Source organism: Hemitrygon akajei, chromosome 10, assembly GCF_048418815.1.
Source record: "Hemitrygon akajei chromosome 10, sHemAka1.3, whole genome shotgun sequence".
Classification (NCBI taxonomy): Eukaryota; Metazoa; Chordata; class Chondrichthyes; order Myliobatiformes; family Dasyatidae; genus Hemitrygon; species Hemitrygon akajei.
In genome coordinates, this window is record NC_133133.1 from 170,885,875 (window position 1) to 170,897,950 (window position 12,076).

Consider the following 12,076-nt stretch of genomic DNA (forward strand, 5'->3'; position numbering starts at 1 on the left):
CATGTCCAATGTGGCAGGAATGGAATTTTTGGAATGTGCTATTACCAGCCATTGAAAGCTCTTCATGATGGTTGGCATCAGTGTCATTGGGCGGTAACTGTTTAGTTCTGAAGGTGTGGAGTTCTTTGGTACAGGGATGATGGTGGTCAGCAGCCTGGATGAGTGATGTGTTGAAGATGTCCGTGAAGATGTCAATGAGCAGGTGTGCTCACTCCCTGAGTATCAGCCAGGGATGTTGTCTCCCCACAGAGTTCTTCTCTTGTCTGCTGTTGTTACTGAAGGTGGCTGCTCACCTGGGAGAGGGGTAGCTTTTGTGGCTGGCTTTGTGTTCCAGAGAGGAAGGTATCACTGGTACAGCTGGCACTGTTTTTCCTTGCTTAGTCAGGAATGCCCTTGATGCCCAGCCACATATGCCGGGGATCATTATTGGACATTTTTTGAATATAGGCAGTGTTAGCCCTCTTGATGCCTAAGATGAGGTTCCTCCTGGCTGTTTTGAGACCTGTTCTGTCACCAGACTTGAAGGCAATGTGAGGGCATTTAATTGGGAGTGTATCTCAGAACTCAGCCAGGGCTTCTGGTTAATCTGTGAAATGACCTTTCTTGAAGTAAAAACATACTACACATCTATTGTTGTAGATGGTGACAGATGAGGCACATTCCTCGAGGTCTGTGTCCTCTCTGTTTGTAGCGGCCTCCTTGAATATCTGCAGGTAGTCCATTCAAAACAGTCCTGAAGCATAGAGATTGTCTCATTAGACCATACAGTGATGGTCCTCTTGGCTGGTTTCTCTATTTTCAGCAGTGATTAACAATTTGGAGATGTGGTCAGAGAGACTAAGATGACGGTGTGGGATGGCTTTGTAAATACTAAGTCTGTTATTAAGAGTCTTTAATGGAAATTAAGATTTTTATTTTTTTTAAGTTGAGATTTGGTCTTAGTCTGGGTTTTATTCAGAATTCAGTTAGTTCTAATTTTTGTAACATTTCTGTACAGCTGTAACTTTTATTATTAGAAACAGTCAAGAGTTTTCAGGTTATCAGAAACCAAACATTATCCCTGATGAAGATGACAGAATTTGTCATGGAAACATTGGTTATAATCAATACCTGTACCTGGCTGGAAGCCCGAGAGAGTTTATTCGTCATATACGCTGGGAGAACACTAGATCCTTTTTCGTTATCCCAGTTCATCAGCACCAACCCATAAAGATAAGTTCATACGGGTTGAAGAACTCAAACAAGCACTCCAATCTATTAATCGGGCACATTTTCCAATGGCTAACATTCAGTTATCTGCACAGATTCATCCAAACTAGTCCCACTAATTTATAACAAATATCCATCAGCAAGAGAATTGGTAACTGTTGTGTACTGTTCAGCTAGGTCTTCTAATATAACAGACTACAACAAACTCAGAGTGGATCAAATTATAAGCACATTTATTATTTTCAAAAGAAAATTGACCTCCATACGTTGTCATTGGTAGGTAGATTCAATCTTACAACTCAAAACAGATCACTTTTATACACTTACAGAGTCCAATAATTCATCCTTAATTACATTCCCTCCTTATCTACATCAGTCTTAAATGAGTCGCATTTGTCATTAATTAGACGTATTTGTCTTTTGAGGCTTCTCCATGCACACATCCCCCCAAACGCTATGCATTGTTTTTTGCTGTTATTAAAACACTCCTTGCCATAAGATATATCCTGCTATAAATAACATTCACTCTTGCAAGCCTTCCACCCAAGTGAATCAACCAACCAGCAAAGCACTCTGGGATCACACAGGGTCCATTTTGTCACATTACATTTCACAGAACTTATAAATTCGTAAAGACTTCAGGGTGACAGAGATAATTCCACAGTAACAGGCTTATTTTGTCAAATAACCTCATCTGTGAATTAGTTGAATATGCATTTTAATTTGGTAGTTTTGGTAGAAAGGGTTATACAATTGATTGATACAATTCAGAAACTGTTTTGGACCCATTTAACCCTAGGTATAAACTATATGATTCCATGTTGATAAATTATTAGACATTATCAAAGAATAGATCTCAATTTCTTTATAATCCTGTTCATTTTATTCCCTTTGCATTGTTTGTTGTAAATTAACTGCCACCTTGATTTACAAGTTCTTTACACATAAAACAGGATAGACTCCAATAAAATAACTTGGCTGTTATAGAATAACTGTTAAAGTGAATTTGGATCCTTTAGACACCAAGAAGTTAAATAAACAGAGTGAAGTTAGAGCTCAGTGCCTCTTTAGTAAAATAAAGTGTTGGGCCACATCTCAAGAGCCATTGAATAGGGAAGCAGAGCCACTGGCTCATCAAGTCCTTCCCAGCCTTTAATTTACTGTTATTCTACATTAATCACCTTTTTTGTTCTCCCTTACATTTTCATTGACTCTCTCTAGATTCTGCCACTCATTTCAAATCATAGTCAGGGACTACAACCAGGCTTGTTTACTCAGTTTCCAATAGCACCAGAGGTCCCAACACACTAGACCATCGTTATACTATGATAAAGAATGCTTACCGTTCCAAGCCCAGACCACATTTCAGTAAATCTGATCACTTGACTGTCCTTCTCTTACCTGCATACAGGCAGAGGCTAAACTGGCTCTAGAGATTAGGCCAACAAAGAGGTGGTCGCAGGAAGGAGAGGAGCAACCAGGGAATTGCTTTGAATCGATGGACTAGACCGTGTTCAAGGGCTTATCTGTGGATCTGATCGAAAGCACCATGATTGTAATGGACCTTACAAAAACAGCTGTAGACGAGCGTGTTCCCACTAACTCATTCAGAGTCCTCCCCAACCAGAAGCCCTGAAAGAACCATGAGACCTTCAATCTGCTGAGAGCCAGATCAGAAGCATTCAAGTCTGGAGACCAAGTAAGTTACAAGATGTCCAGGTACAATCTCCATAAAGCCATCAAATGGGCAAAGTTGAAACTCTGGTCCAAACTTGAGTTACCAAGGGATGTTCAAACAGCTGTGGCAGGGCTTCAATCCTATCACCTCTGTTATGAGTGATGGACAGACCTGATGGAAATGGGGTGCAGAGTTAACCATTACCCCCCCCCCCCCCGAGAACTACAAACTATTGCTGTTGCTATGCTGCTCATGAGAGAGAGAGATAAAGCCCAGGCAAGAACATCTGCTACAGATAAGAGGGGGAGAGAGACTGATTTACTGTATTATGACTCTTCCTGGATTATTCACCTTCCACTACAAGGACTGTACTTTGCTCATTAACATTCCTCAGGAGACAGCAGGAGTGGCCTGATTTGATGGACACGGTCATTCAGAGTTGATGGATAGCTGAGACCCCGTGAGTGGGGATAAAAGACAGGTCTGAAGAGACACCCTTCAGACACACCAGTGGACACTGACTGAGTGTTGGGAACCCACAGAAAGGTGGGGGCTTCGGAGACCGAACCAGGAGATCGGTCAATAAAGCTCACAGTGTTACAGCAGGGCCGGTGGGGACTTGTGTGTGTGTGTGTCCACTCATGCCAGAGTGACGAGTCCACCACAGAAGAATGGTCTAGCTGAAGACCAGAGGGGTCATAACTGAATGGCCACAATGACACGATGGATTAAGAAAGCCACAAAAGGTTTGCCTGCCGTAGCTGTTGCTGTTACATCTCGCACGTTCTCTCTCTCTCTCTCCAACGATTTCAATACAACAACCATAACTACTTCAGCATTTATGAACTGAAATCTATACTTTCCTATGACAATTCATTTACCCCTAGACATCGATAGAGCTTGTTTATTATTGATTATTATTATTCCTACACTTTTAGGTTTATTACTGCTAACTTGTTTTATATGTATATTTGCATTTCTGATATTGTATTGTGTAGTTTACTAATAAACACCTTTAGTTCGGTACCACCAGACTCCAACGGATTCTTCTTTCTCTGCTGGTCAGACACCCAGTTACGGGGTACGTAACACCTCTTACAAAGTGACATGGGAGACAGCATGGCTTCACTTCCAGATGAGGTCAATGCCTTCTCTGCTTGCTTTCACCATCAGAACATAGAGGAACCATCGCGATCTCCCACATCCCTCGATGATCCTATGTTTTCAGTCTCTGAAGCTGACGTGTGGGCTGCCTTCAGGAGGGTGAAATGCATCGGGCCCAGATGGGTACCTGGCCAAGTACCAGATGCCTGTGCTGATCAACTGGCTGGAGTGTTCACTGAGATCCCTAACCTCTTGCTTCAGCAGTCTGACATACCCATCTGCTTCAAGCAGGCTCAATCATGCAGGTGCCCAAGGTGACCTGTCTCAATGACTATCACCCAGTTGCACTTACATCCACAGTGATGGAATGTTTTGAGAGATTAGTGATGAAAAATATTGGCTTTTGTCTAAGAGGCAACTTGGATCCACTCCAACTGGCTTACTGGCACAACAGGTCCACAGCAGGAGCCATCTCATTGGCTCTTCACTCAATCCTGGAACAGGTGGATTGCAAAGGTGCATACATCAGGATACTCTTTATCAACCACCCCTCAAAACTAATCAATAAGCTCCAAGACCTAAGCCTCAATACTTTCTTATACAATTGGATCCTGGATTTCCTCACTTGTAGACCCCAGTCAGTTTGGATTGGCAAAAACATCTCTTCCATGGACTTCCATCAGCACAGGTGCACACAAGGCTGTGTGCTAAGCCCCCTGCTCTACACACTTTATTGTTATGACTGTGAGGCTAAGCACAGCTCCAATGTCATATTTACATTTGTTGATGACACCACCAAATCGGAGATAGTGATGAACCAGCATACAGGAGGGAGATTGAAAATCTGGCTGAGTGCTGTCATAACAACAATCTCTCACTCAAGCAACACACACAAAATGCTGGTGGAACGCAGCAGGCCAGGCAGCATCTATAGGGAGAAGCGCTGTTGACGTTTCGGGCCGAGACCCTTCGTCAGGACTAACCGAAAGGAAAGATAGTAAGAGATTTGAAAGTAGGAGGGGGAGGGGAAAATGCGAAATGATAGAAGACCGGAGGGGGTGGGGTGAAGCTGAGAGCCAGAAAGGTGATTGGCAAAAGGGATACGGAGCTAGAGAAGGGAAAGGATCATGGGACGGGAGGACTAGGGAGAAAGAAAGGGGGAGGGGAGCACCAGAGGGAAATGGAGAACAGGCAGAGTGATGGGCAGAGAGAGAAAGCAAAAAAAGGGAGGGGGAAAAAAACAAAAAAAAACTAAATATATCAGGGATGGGGTAAGAAGGAGAGGAGGGGCATTAACGGAAGTTAGAGAAGTCAATGTTCATGCCATCAGGTTGGAGGCTACGCAGCTGGTATATAAGGTGTTGTTCCTCCAACCTGAGTGTGGCTTCATCTTGACAGTAGAGGAGGCCATGGATAGACATATCAAAATGGGAATGGGATGTGGAATTAAAATGTGTGGCCACTGGGAGATCCTGCTTTCTCTGGCGGACAGAGCGTAGGTGTTCAGCGAAACGGTCTCCCAGTCTGCGTCGGTCTCACCAATATATAAAAGGCCACACCGGGAGCACCGGACGCAGTATACCACACTAGCCGACTCACAGGTGAAGTGTCGCCTCACCTGGAAGGACTGTCTGGGGCCCTGAATGGTGGTGAGGGAGGAAGTGTAAGGGCAGGTGTAGCACTTGTTCCGCTTGCAAGGATAATCTCTCACTCAATGTCAGCAACACCAAGGAACTGATTGTGGGCTTCAGGAGATGGAAACCAGAGGTTCATGAACCAATCCTCACCAGAGCATCAGCAACTTTAAATTACTAAGTGTTACTATTTCAAAGGACCTGTTCTGAACCTACCATATCAGTGCAATTGTGAAGAAAGTACAGCAGTGCCTCTACTTCCTTAGAAGTTTGTAAAGACTCAGATGACATCTAAAACTTTGACAAACTTCTATGGATGTGTCATGGAAAGTATATTAACTGGCTGCATCACAGCCTGATATGGAAACACCAATGCCCTTGAACAGAAAATCCTACAGAAGTAGTGGATTTGGCCCAGTCCACTATGGGTAAAGCCCTTCCAACCATTGAGCACATCTTCATGAAACTCTGTTGTAGGAAAGCAGGATTCAGCATCAGGGATCCTCACCACCCAGGTCATCCTCCCTTCTCACTGCCGACATCAGGTAAAAGGTACAAGATCCTCAGGACTCGCAGCACAAGGTTCAAGAACAGTTACTACCCCTCAATCATCAGGTTTTTGAACAAAGGTGAATAGCTTCACTCAACTTCACTTGCCCTATTACTTTCAAGGACTCTTTCTCTCATGTTCTTTTTAGTTATTACTATTTATTTATATTTGCATTTGCACAGTTTGTTGTCTTCGGGACTCTGGCTGACCTTTCATTGATCCAGTTCAAGTCACTGTTCTATAGATTTGTTGAGAATACCCACAGAAAATGAATCTCTGAGTTGTATATGACATACTGTATGTACTTTGATAATAAAACTTACTTTGAACTTTTGAAGGAGTAATTTGCAATGTGGGAGGCAACTGGAGTACATGGAGTATCTCCATACGGTCACATAGAAAATGTTCTAAGTCCAGACAGCAGCAGCTAAAGTCAGGATCAAACCTGAATCACTACTGTTGTGAGGCAGAAGCTCTGCAAACTGTTCTGCCCAGGGAAAAAATGCCTGAAGTTTCATTTAATAACAATTCCTTGACGTCCATTCCAACTCTTAAGCCAACTGGATTTTGCATTTTTGGGTGAGTTTCCATGTGCAATAAAATGATGTTTTGTAAGTAACCTACCTGTATTAAAAGTGTGGCAGAGGGATTTGTACAGGCAGAGGAGTGCTGCATCTATATGGAAGTCTATTTATTATCCCAATACAATCATGTCAACAGGAAACATTTACTAAAACAGGTCAAATACCAAGAGACAAATTAAAAAATGACAGTTGCAATTCAGAGCTAAGAATATAAATTTAAATCTCAAAAGAGTGGCAGCAATGTTTAACCTAATTTTGTTTCAGAATCCAACGACTAGCCTGTTGGCTGGACTAACTGTAATGTGAAGCTAACATTTAATGCTCATGAAAAGTATCTTTAATAAACTTTTGAATTGATGTATTGATATCACTGAGTATGACTCATAAATTCTAGAAGCTGTTCTCTTCAAACACAGTGTGCCCTGAACAAAATGGCTATCCGGTAATTATGCATCAAATAATTAACAAGGATAATAATTATCAATAATTATGGTCCCTCACATCACAGCTAAGAGAACAGGGTAAATATTTTTCTACTTCCATATGAAATTGCACATTTTGAGAAAATGTAATGGTTGTATTCTGGTAAATGTTACTGATGTGTGTTAAATTTACATATGACATAATTTTGGCCAGTTATATCCAACACTACAATTTTTGTTTTGTTAATACCTTGACCTCTATCCTATAGTTACTGCAAAACTTTGCTATGCTTTTGTCACGACTAAACTCTGCAGTTCCCAAACAATGCTGTGTTTAATGGTCTGTGATAAGTGGTGTTCCACGGAGATCAGTATTGAGACCTCTGCTGTTTCTGATGTATATAAATGACCAGATGAACATGTACTGCAGGTGGGAGGGTTAGTAAGTTTCCAGATGATACAAAGATTGATGGTGTTGTGGATAGCATAGAAAACTGGCAAAGAACACTGCAGAATATAGATCAGTTGCCGATATGGGCAGAGAAATGGCAGATGGAGGTGTGAAGTGTTGCACCTTGGTAGGTCACATGTGAAGAGACAGTGTATTGTTAAGGGCAAGATCCTTAACAATGTTGATGAGCAAAGGGATCTTGGGGTCCAACTTCACAGTTCCCTGAAAGTGACTACACCACTTGATAGGGTGGTTAAGAAAACATATGCCATGCGTGCCTTTATTGGTTGAGTTCAGACGTCAGGAAATTATGTTGCAGCTTTATAAAGCTCTAGTTAGGCCACATCTGGAGTATTGAGCACAGTTTTCACTGCTCCATTATAGGAAGGAAGTGAGGCTTAGGAGAGGGTGCAGAATAGCAAGATGTTGCCTGTATTAGAGAGGATAAACTATAGGAGAGGTTGGACAAACTTGGTTTGTTTTCTCTGGAGCGGCAGAGGCTGAGAAGAAATCTGATAGAGCTTATAAGATTACGAAAGGCATAGATAGAGTCAACATACTTCTTTTTCCAGGGTTGGAGTGTCTAATACCAGAGGGGATAAATTTCAGGTGAGGGGGGTAGTCTCAAAGGAGATGTGGTGGGCAAGTTTTTTTTAAACAGGGAGTGGAGAGTGCCGGGAATGTACTGTCTGTGTCGATACTGGATTAACTGTGATCTCTTGATGTGTGGGTCTGTGGAGTTTTAACATTTCAAGTAATATGACTCATCCATATCACAATTTCCTGCTGCTGAATTGTCACTTGTTAAGGAAAATTTTGGCGAGTAACCACCAGGTCTTGTATTTTGTATTCATTAATTTAATAAGGCAACTGTTACTGTAGTGTGATGGAGGCAGAGTGACATTAGGACTTTTAAGAGATGTTCAGATAGGCGCATGAACGTGAGGAAAGTGGAAGGATATGGACATTGTGTAGGCAGAAGAGATTAGTTTAGTTGGCCATTTGATTACTAATTTAACTGGTTCAGTGTGGGCTGAAGGGCCTGTTCCTGTGCTGTACTCTTCTATGTTCCTATTGCATCCTAGGAACTCTCTTCACACCTTCTGAATGAGCAAAAACTGCTTGTACCGGAAGTCCATGTTCAAAGTAAGTTTATTATCAAAGTACACTTGTGTCACCATATGCTACCTTGAGATTCATTTTCTTGCAGGCATTTACGGCAGAACAAAGAAATACAATAGAGTCAATGAAAAACTACACACAAACGCTGGCAAACAACTGATGTGCAAAAGAAGGCAACCTGTGCAACGACGGACAGATGGATAGATGGACAGTACTAAGAACACAAGTTGTAGAGTTCTTGAAAGTGGGTCTAGACAATTGAATTCATCCAGAGTTGAGGTGGAATATCTGTGCTGGTTCAGGAGCCTGACGATTGAAAGTAATAGCTGTTCCTGAACAACACACACAAAATGCAGGTCAGGCAGCATCTATGGAAATGCATATAAGCTGTTCCTGAAGCTGATGGTGTGGGATTTAAGGCTCCTGTGTCTCCTTCCTGGTGACACTTGTTCCTTTAGCTTCACTTTTGTTGAATTGCACATGTACTATATGAACCAGAATATTGATATCAACCTGTTTTCAAATATCTCCATACTCTCAACCATATTTTGCGCAATGTGTCCAGCACCCTTCAATGGCTTCTCTGGCCTTTCCATATTCAGCACTTCAAACATCACAGTCGTGCATCCTGGGTAAAATTCTCTATCCTATAACCATCTTAAATTCTACATCTTCTAAGTTTCCCTCCATGCTCTATTTTTTCCTTTCACAGCTCTCAATTTTCCTGTCTGGTAAAGCAGTTTGAGATTTATTTTGTATTATATCAGCTTTACAGAAACAGGTCACTGTTTAGTTCGTGTTTTTAAGTCCTTGTTATTTATGGGAGCTTTCAATGCTTGTTCAAACAAAGCTGCTAAGTGCAAACGTGTTGCTACAGTATGTATAGATTGCTGATAGAGAAGGCATCTGGATTACATCTTTTCACTCACTTGTTGCATTTAGATTAGATTGTGGTTAGCACAAGAAAGATTCCTTTGAATACTAACATTTCCCTGTTTGCCACAATTTTAAAACACTCTGCATTTCTGTTTAGTGCAATAAAGTGGAAGACCTCATTTTTCCATATTATATTCCATCTGCCACATCACCACCAACTCACTCATCCAGTGAATAGCTTTGTAGCTTCGTCCCTTCTCACAGTTCTGATTAAATAACAAAAACCATGAAGATGCAGAGTCTGTCTAGATGAGTCATGGATAATTGGCAAGTGTGTTGAGGTCTGTGTACCCAAGACAACAATCTGGGTGTTTCTAAACTAGAAACCATGGATGAACTGGGAAATATAGTCCTTAGTGAAGACTGGAAAAGCGGTATTCAAATCTTTGCAGGAAATCAAGATACAACATACCACAGCTGCCTGTAAAGAGTTTGTACATTCTAGTCATGATTGTGTGTGTTTCCTCCGGGTGCTCCAGTTTCCTCCCACAGTTCAAAGATGTACTGGTTGGTAAGTTAATTGGTCATTGTAACTTGCCCCATAATTAGTATAGCATTAAATTGGGACATTGCTGGGCAGCGCAGCTCAAAGAGTCGAAGGGTCTGTTCTACACTGTAACTCAATAAATAAATAAATCAATAATTTAGAAGCTGCAAGGATGCCAAGAGACAATACCAGCCGAAAATGAAGTCCTTAATCAGACAGAACACTGCCTTCCCATTACCTAAGAAAAACTAGATAACATACCTTCATTACCAGCACTGGTGGCTCTGAAATCCGCCATCTTGAAGTGCTTTAAGAGGCTGATCATAGCCAGCATTATGTCAGACTTCCCAGTCAACTTCGGTCCACAAAAGTTTGACTACTGCCAAAACAGACCCATGTCAGGTATTAACTCCCTGACCCTACTCATCTCTGGAGCATGTAGACAGTTGTTAGACTATTGTTTCTTCACCTTCGATAATATAAATCCAATTAAATACATCTCCAAATTCCTAAACCTGTGACTCAGCTCCTTCCTTTGCAACAGGATCATTGACTTTCTGACTAACTGATCGTAGTCAGGAAGGATAGGAAGCAACACCTCTTCCTCAATTATTCTCAACACCAGTACCCAACAAGGCCACACTCTCAAGTTCCCTACTCTACACCGTATGCACTCATGATTGTGTAGCCAGGTTCATCTCCAACCCCATTTAAAAGTTTGCAGATGATACCACCTTGGTAAGTTATATCTCAAATAATGATGAGTTTGAGTACAGTATGTATTTATAGAAATTGAATCTCAGGGTTGTATATGGTGCACATATGTACTTTGATAATAAATTTACTTTGAACTTTAAACTTTTTGAAGGAGATGCAGAGCTTAGTGACATGGTGTCATGACAACAACCTTACCCTCAATGTCAGCAGGAAGAGCTGGTCACTGACTTCAGGAGAGGATCAGCGTACGTGTTCCTGTTTACCTTAATGCTACTTGAGGTTGTCATAGCCAGAGGAGGTAGAGGGGATAAGCAAGCCCGAGCAGCTGATTATTGACTTCAGGAGGAAGAAACTGAAGGTCCATCAGCCAGTCCTCATCGGAGGATCAGAGATGGAGAGGGTCCTCGGTGTTATTATTTCAGAGAATCTGTCCTCAGCCCAATTACGAAGAAAGTGCAGCAGTGCCTCTACTTCTTTAGGCGTTTTTGAAGGTGCAGCGTGCCTTCTAAAACTTTGACAAACTTCGATAGATGTGTAGTGGAGAGTATATTGACTGGCTGTATCACAGCCGGGTGTGGAAACACCAATGCTCTTGAATGGAAAATCCTACAAAAGTAATGGATACAGCCCAGTCCATCACAGATAAAACCCTCCTTACTGTCTGTACTGCACTTCCTTTGTGCTGTAACATATTTAGGATATTTAGGATCCCCACCACCCAGGGCATGCCCTCTTCACACTGTTACCATCGGGAAGGAGGTACTGAAGCCTGAAGGCACACATTCAGTGATTTAGGAACAGCTTCATCCCCTATGCTATCAGATTTCTAAATGGACATTGAACCCATGAACACTACCTCAATACTTTTTAATTTCTGTCTTTTTAATTCCCCTCATTCTTCTGAATTCTAGTGAATACAGACCCAGAGCCATCAAATGCTCTTCATATGACAAGCCATTCAATCCTGGAATCAATTTTGTGAACCTCCTTTGAACCCTCTCCAGTTTCAGCACATCCTTTCTAAGATAAGGGGCCCATAACTGCTCACAATACTCCAAGTGAGCCTCACCAGTGCCTTATAAAGCCTCAAAATTACATCCTTGCTTTTATATTCTCGTCCTCTTGAAATGAATGCTAACATAGGATACACTTAATGCAACTCCGTTTTTTCCCCTGTATCAT